The 8,051-nt window shown below is 44.2% G+C and overlaps 1 non-coding gene across 1 annotated transcript; it reads right to left on the bottom strand.

Annotated features, from left to right (window-relative positions):
• Positions 1-250: 250 nt before the first annotated feature.
• Positions 251-357, bottom strand: LOC127319554 (small nucleolar RNA R71). Its single transcript, XR_007862554.1, has one exon. It is a non-coding gene; the product is annotated as a small nucleolar RNA R71 (small nucleolar RNA).
• Between the last annotated feature and the right edge of the window lie 7,694 nt (positions 358-8,051).

Here is an 8,051-nt window from a genome sequence, read left to right as displayed (position 1 = left end):
CCAGCAATCAAGGTTTGGTGGTTCTACTTTGGAAGACCCTCATGAGCATATTACACAGTTCCTTGAATATTGCAACACGGTGAAGATCAATGGTGTGCCGGCAGACTCAATTAGGCTACAGTTGTTTCCTTTAGCTCTACGTGATTCAGCAAAGGTGTGGCTAAACACACTGCCATTATCACAGAAAGATAGTTGGGAGCATTTAGTGCAAGCTTTCTTTGAGAAGTATTACCCACCTTTGAAGTCAGCTGAATACAGGGAAAAAATTACCAATTTTGCACAGCTTGATGGAGAGAACCTATATGACACTTGGAATAGGTACCAGAACCTTCTGAGAATGTGCCCTTATCATGGCCTGGAAAGATGGCTTGTCCTCCAAACATTCTATAAGGGATTGACACCTCAGACTAGGGCGTTTGTTGATTCATCAGCAGGTGGAGGTATTATGAAAAAAACTCTGAATGAAGCATTCACTCTTATAGAAAGCATTGCATCTCATAATGTTTAGTGGTCTTCAGAGAGGGCGGTGCCACATCAGAAACCAGGGATGTACCATTTGTCATCCACCGATGCACTTGCCGCACAAGTTGAGCTGCTCACTAGATCAATCACACAGCTGCAAGCCAATTACTCAGCTCAGAAACCAAGTGTAGCGAGCACGTCAACAATTCAAGTATGCAATGTTTGTGGTATCGCAGGTCATGATGGAGAGTGTTCATTTTTGACAACTGAACCCTCTTTGCAGTCTGTATCTGAAGTGAATTATGCACAGGGACAAGGCCCTTTTTCCCAGAATTATAACTCACAATGGAGACAACACCCAAACCTACCATATAAAACCAGTAACCCCTCAGTATCAGCATGTTCTTCATCAGGTTCAAACTTAAAGTCACCACAGCAAGGCTATGTTCAGCAGAAGCAACAAAATTTGACTACAGAGGCTGTACTAGAAAAGAAGGTCAGTGAGCAAGGTGAGATTTTGAACAGTATGAAGGCAGAAATGCATGACTTGAAAGAAATGCTAAGAATGATGTCTGTAAAAATGGACAATATGAGTATTGCTCAACCAAATGCACATGTGGAAGCAAGGCTACCAGCTCAAGCAGAAGCAAACCCAAGAGCACAATGTGGAGCAATAACCACAAGGTCAGGGACTGTGACTGGGCCAATATTACAAGCACCACCAACAAAGCTCTATGTCACACCACCACTAAGGAATGCATACGACAATGCAAATAACAAGCAGATAGAGCTAGTGGAAAAGAACAAGGAGCATGTTGTTAGTACTGAGAAAGCAAAAGATCAAGCTGAGTTAACTCAAGCTAGAAGTGAGCCTTCCTACCAAATTACCATTTCCTGAAAGATTTGATAAGTCGAAGGATGAAAAGCAATTTGCTAAATTTTTGGAAAGGATGAAGGAGGTACAGGTAACAATACCAATTTTGGATGCAGTCTTGCATGTCCCTATGCACGCCAAGTACTTCAAGGAGCCCATTTCAAAGAAAAGAACAATGGAGGAACCAGAGATGGTGACACTAACAAAGGAGTGTAGTGCAATGATTCAGAACACACTGCCTGAAAATTTAGATGACCCAGGAAGTTTCTGCATACCGTGTCAAGTGGGACAGAAGAAATTGTTAGCACTATGCGATCTAGGTTCCTCTGTTAGTGTGATTCCAACATCGGTTTGCAAAACTCTAGCAGTGGATGAACTCCATCCAACATCACTGATGCTGCAGCTTGCTGACAGGACAATAAGACATCCAACTGGCGTAATGCATGACGTACTTGTATCAGTTGATAGATTTTCATACCCAGTGGACTTTGTTGTGCTTGATATGGAGGATCAATCCGAAGCTATTATCTTGGGAAGGCCATTTCTGGCAACTGCTGGAGCACTAATTGACGTAAAAGGGGCTAAACTGACGCTGAATGTTGGAAAGGACCAAGTGGTCTTTGATATAAAGCATGCTACTGCAATGCCTCACCGAAGGGAACAATGTTCCAGAATTGATGCCATCGACAAATGTGTTATGGAAATTCATGAGAGAAGTCCAGGGGAGTTGAAACAAAAATATAGTGCACAAGAAGAGGAAAATATAGTTGATTTCTATCTGGTGGAGAAAATTGAAGAAGAGGAGGAGTCCCCAGTCAGCGCTAGAGCAACGAAAGAGGCAGTAAGTATAGAGATGAAACCACTACCCGCTCATTTGCAATATCAGTTCATTGACGATGACAAGAAATTCCCTGTGATTGTTAGTGCAAGATTGAAAGATGTGGAGCTAAAAGGTCTATTAGCAGTCTTGAAAAGAAACAGAGAAGTGATCGGATACTCACTAGATGATATGAAAGGCATAAGTTCAGCAATTTGCTCACATAGAATCTATCTTGTAGAGAATACTGTTCCGACTCGTGAACATCAAAGAAGGTTGAACCCCCATTTGCAAGAAGTGGTTAAGAAAGAAATACTGAAACTTTTAGCAGCAAACATAATCTATCCCATATCAGACAGCAGTTGGGTCAGCCCTATACACATGGTTCCCAAGAAGGGAGGGATAATAGTGGTAGAAAATGACTCAGGAGAACTGATACCCACCCTACCATCGAGTGGATGGAGGATGTGTACCGACTTCAGGAAACTGAATAAAGCCACAAGGAAAGATCATTTCCCATTACCTTTCATTGATCAGACGCTAGAAAGACTTGCATGGCGCGAGTATTTCTGTTATCTGGATGGCTACTCAGGGTTTCTTCAGATCCCAATCCATTTTGAAGATCAAGATAAGACTACTTTCACATGTCCATATGGCACATTCTCCTACAGAAGATTGCCTATTGGGCTTTGCAACGCCCAGGGACATTCCAGAGGTGTATGATGTCACTATTCTCTGACCTGAATCTATACCTAATAATAAAAGCAAAAGTGTTTCCGTGGTTTGGTTTGGTTTGGTACGTCGTAAAATCGTGTGCGTCCGTCCATAAGTGGTCGTGAAATCCCGTCCGTCCCTGGTTTCCGACTGGTCCTATTGATTTGTACGTGTACGAGTAAATACGTCTCCGTCCGCCACCCGTGTCGGAGTCCAACAGCTGTGCCCCTGTGGGATTTTGTATGGGCCCCGGGACCAGCTTCTGCCATGTAGGCATAGGGTACATTACTTACCGTACTTCCGGAGCTACCACGCTAGAATCGCCACCACCATCCGGAGCTGATTGGGACGAGCAGGTCAATCGACCTCATGCACGAGCGCTGACCTTCCAGCTTGATTTCCGACCACCGCCGCGCCTAGAGGACCTCCATCAGCGAGTTTACCCGCTCCCTCATGGCTCATGTATACTTCGCCTCCACTTTGGCCTCCGGTGAACTAGAACTACCATGGCGCACCCGTACTCCGTCACCAGCCGGTGCGCCCCTACGCGCGCTGCAGGCCCATCAGTACCGCCCACGCGACATACCCAGTGCCTCATGCGCGATATGTCGGCCGGCTGGTGCTCTTGCCTGGTCATCCTAGATACGGCTATCGGTAGAGAAAATACACTTTAGATAGTAGCACCGTTTCATGCATGATTTAAGAGATATGGTTGAGAGCACACGTATGATTTCAGATACAAGTGGATTCGTGCACTCTTTCTTGTGCGCAAACACTCTACCAGGCATCGGCTTACAAGCTCTTAGGAAGTTCATAGCTGGTCATCTGCTCGGCTATACGGGGGTGAAGTGCATGATTGTACTTCGAGCAGCAGCTTTGTATCAGTGTCATTTTTGAATTTTTTTTTGTGCTTAGTACAGACTTTCTTTTGAACAAGCACTAAAAAGCGAGTTAAGAGTTAGCGAATACTGATATAAGGCAAGTCAAAATGATACCGACATGGGGTTTTTTGGATTCCTCTTGCATGTGATTATGCCACCAGTGATGCCAGCACACCTACAACTGATGTCATGATCGGCTTGGTGGGGTGAAGTGCATGATTGTACTTCGAGCAGCAGCTTTGTATCAGTGTCATTTTTGAATTTTTTTTTTTGTGCTTAGTACAGACTTTTTTTTGAACAAGCACTAAAAAGCGAGTTAAGAGTTATATAAGGCAAGTCAAAAATGATACCGACATGAGGTTTTTTGGATTCCTCTTGCATGTGATTATGCCACCAGTGATGTCAGCACACCTACAACTGATGTCATGATCGGCTTGGTGCATGTATGTTGTTGTTGGTTTGATGATTAGGTTAGTATTTATGTCTTACTAGATACACTACGGGAAAAACAGGCACTGTCGTGCAGCCAATCTTTGTCATGCGCCCCTGCACGGTAAAGAAATCTTCATGTTCACCCTCGTATTCTTCATGTTCACCCTTGTGTTCTTCTCTCTTTGTGAACCTCGGATTCGTTTTTATTTATCTCCTCCTTGTTTCCGCGGCCACTCCTTCTCATGTTGTTAGGTGGATGTCAATGTTGGCTCATATGAAATTCAAAATAAAACAAAAAAGATAGTTAATTTTCATACGTACGTCATAAAATCGATCTTCGACAAAGAGGCCGCATATTAGGAAGGAGAAGGTCAGGTCTAACAATTTATGTGAAAAGAAGAAAAAAATTAAGTAGTATTCCAGTATAAAAGAGTATATCTATACCTATAATAATAAATGAGCTAAGGTTTCTGCTAAAAAGTTTCGTCAACGCTTTTTTTTTGGACCGTTTTGCCCTCCCACAATACATAATACAGTCAAATGTCCTTGTACCGGTTCGTGTTTTATTTCGTGGCCTCTGCTCGGATGGATTTTGTGTCCGCCCAGGCACGCCCGATCCGGCAGAGGACCCAGGAGCACTCTTGGGCTTCGATTTGCGTGTCAGATTTGGGCTTTAAGAATAGAAAGGGTGTTCTCTGGCCGAAGAACGCAGTTGTATTGATTATCTCTACTTTAATAGTCCCACATCGATCTCCTATAGCCAAATTTGCAATCATCACCAAGCAATTACATGGAAGAGAGAGAAGCGCAAGATTGCCTATACCGATGGATGGGTCGGAACTGGAAGAAATTTAACGAATTGAGGAATATGATGAAAGATGTTGGAGTCGCCAGTACGGGATAGAAACGGGCTTGCCAAGAATCAGCCAGCGAGATAGAATTTGGGGGAGTCCCCACGATGGCGGCGCCGTAGGCTGCCGAGAGATTAACACGGCGCGGAAGAAATCGGCGGTTCATGCGCCTCGCAACCTGGCGGCGCTTGGTCGGCCTTCCTCAAGCGCGGCGGCCGCCTCCATCCTCGGCTAGCCCCGCCTAGGGTGCCTGCCGGATGTGAAGCTCCTCTCGACGCCGCGCCACGCCTGCCGCCCTGGTCTCCCTGACCTTCGGTGCCGCGGCCAACTCTGACAGCGAGATTAATTTCGGTAAGATGCGACCCGTGCCTAGCCGAGCTCAGCAGCTGAGCGGAACAAAGACCAGCACCTGAACATACGCGGGTGGTGGATCCGCACCAACGCGGAGACTGAATTTGGGAGCCATGCGAGGCCATCTTGCCGTGGCGTGGATGCTGCTCCCCTTCCTTCTTGTGTTGGAGGTCGAGGACTGGATGGAGTGCGGTCTTCCTTCATCAGCCCCTTAATTTCTTCCCGTGCTGAAGTGGACAAACTTAGTAATCATCATTGTCTGATACCTTGGAGACGTAGCACAGGGGCAATGAATCGACAATGCGGCCATCTGTAACACCGCCGAAAGCTCCGAATCTAGGGAAATGCGGAGTAGTTTTGGATTTATTTTCCCCAATGACCAAAACCTCGCAGGTAAGCTATTGAGGGAATGAGTTGACAGACTTTAAATGTACTCAATGCGGTGGAAGATTGGATAAGTGGAAGATTTACTTTTTCAAAAAACAAGTTTTTTTTTGGCTGGTCTTAATTATACATTTTTTCGTGAGGCGGTAAACTTTTTTTAATTCAACCATTTACTCATTTGTGCTCGAAAATTGGAATCCATAATTTATTTGCCTTGCTGCCTACTATCGATAGACCGGCGAGCGTACACACCTAGGCGCTGGCGTGACATGGTCCTCCTTCGTCCAGACTTGACACTTGGTGCGGCCCCGGCGGACTCCCGCGGCAGACCAGTGTTGATTTCAAGTGCACCTAAGGGTAGTGGTGATGCGTTGCCGACCAGTGAAGCAGTTGGACCAATGTACTACATTTTGGAATGGTTTATAGAATATTTCGTGTGTACTCGCTTTAAATTTGTTTGAATTCATATTTTACAAAAAATAACAATGGCGTTCACCATCGTGATAAGTTTGTGGTATTATAAGTCGGTGCAAGAGAGGGACTTGCAATCTATAATATTCTTAAGATTTGGTTATGTTTGTGGAGAAATCATGACCACCATCGACAATGGGTCCACCATCATTATAAATATGTTTCTCCCGGTGCAACGCACGGGCACTTTTGCTAGTGAAATGATAATGGAAATCTTTATGGACGATTTCACAGTCTATGGGAAGAGTTATGAAGAATGTCTGAAAAATCTGGAGACAGTGTTGAAGAGGTGCAAGGAAAATAACTTAGTGCTCAATTGGGAGAAATTTCATTTCATGGTTGAAGAGGGGATTGTGTTGGGGCATTTAGTATCTTCAAGGGGAATAGAGGTTGACAAATCTAAAGTGGAGGTGATTGCAAAACTGCCTCCTCCCTTGAGCATCAAAGGAGTTAGGAGTTTTTTGGGCCATGCTGGATTTTATCGGAGGTTCATCCAAGATTTCTCAAAGATAGCAAAGCCATTGACAAACTTGCTGAATCAATATGTAGCATTCAACTTCGATGGGGATTGTCTTGAAGCATTTTCCAAATTCAAAGAGGCACTCATCTCCGCACCAGTAGTTCAACCACCCAATTGGGAAATTCCATTCGAAGTTATGTGTGATGCGAGCGATTATGCAGTGGGTGTAGTATTAGGTCAAAGGAAAGACAAGAACTTGCATGTTATATATTATACCAGCAAGACTTTGAATGAAGCTCAAAAGAATTACACCACCACAGAAAACGAGTTACTAGCAATGGTCCACGCTTTTGAAAAGTTCAGACCAGACCTAGTGGGGTCAAAGTGTGTTGTTTACACTGATCATGCTGCAATCAAACATTTGCTGAGTAAGAAAGAGGCCAAGCCAAGGTTGATTAGATGGATTTTGCTACTTCAAGAATTTGATGTTGAGATCAAAGATAAGAAAGGTGCCGAAAACATAGTGGCGGATCATTTGTCAAGAATAGGTCCAGAGGAAGACAACTCGGAGTCCATTGCTGATGTATTGCCAGGAGATCAGTTGATGCAAATCACACACATTAGGAAGGAACTGCCATGGCATGCTGATTTGGTAAATTACTTGGTGTGCAAGGTCACACCACCAAAGATGAGTTCCCAGCATAAGAAGAAGCTCTTGCATGATAGTAGGCAGTACTTCTGGGATGAACCTTGCCTATACAAGGAGTGTAGAGATGGTGTAATAAGGAGATGCATACCCGAGGAGGAAATACCAAATGTGATAAAGCACTGTCATTCAGGAATATATGGAGGGCATGCTGGTACTATGAAGACCCAGGCAAAAATATTACAAGCTGGATTCTACTGGCCTAACCTGTTCAAAGATGTACATCATTTCATCAAAGCATGTGATGCTTTCCAGAGGACAGGGAAAATAACCAGAAGAAATGAAATGCCACAACAAGGAATACTTGAAGTAGAATTGTTCGATGTATGGGGAGTTGACTTCATTGGGACACTGCCATCCTCCAATGGGTTCAAGCATATCCTTGTAGCTGTGGACTACGTATCAAAGTGGGTAGAAGCAGTACCAGCTGTAAATGCAGATTCAAAAGCAGTTTGCAAGTTATTCAGGCAAGTCATATTTCCAAGATTTGGAGTTCCAAGAATTGTCATCAGTGATGGCGGAAAGCATTTCAACAAAAGCCAGTTCAATGGGTTACTTGCAAAATATGGTGTTCATAGTCACAGAGTGACATCACCATACCACCCTCAAGCAAATGGTCAGGTTGAGCTATCTAACAGAGAAATCAAG

The sequence above is a fragment of the Lolium perenne genome, chromosome 6 (assembly GCF_019359855.2).
Source record: "Lolium perenne isolate Kyuss_39 chromosome 6, Kyuss_2.0, whole genome shotgun sequence".
NCBI lineage: Eukaryota > Viridiplantae > Streptophyta > Magnoliopsida > Poales > Poaceae > Lolium > Lolium perenne.
This window is presented reverse-complemented; position numbering and strand designations above follow the sequence as displayed.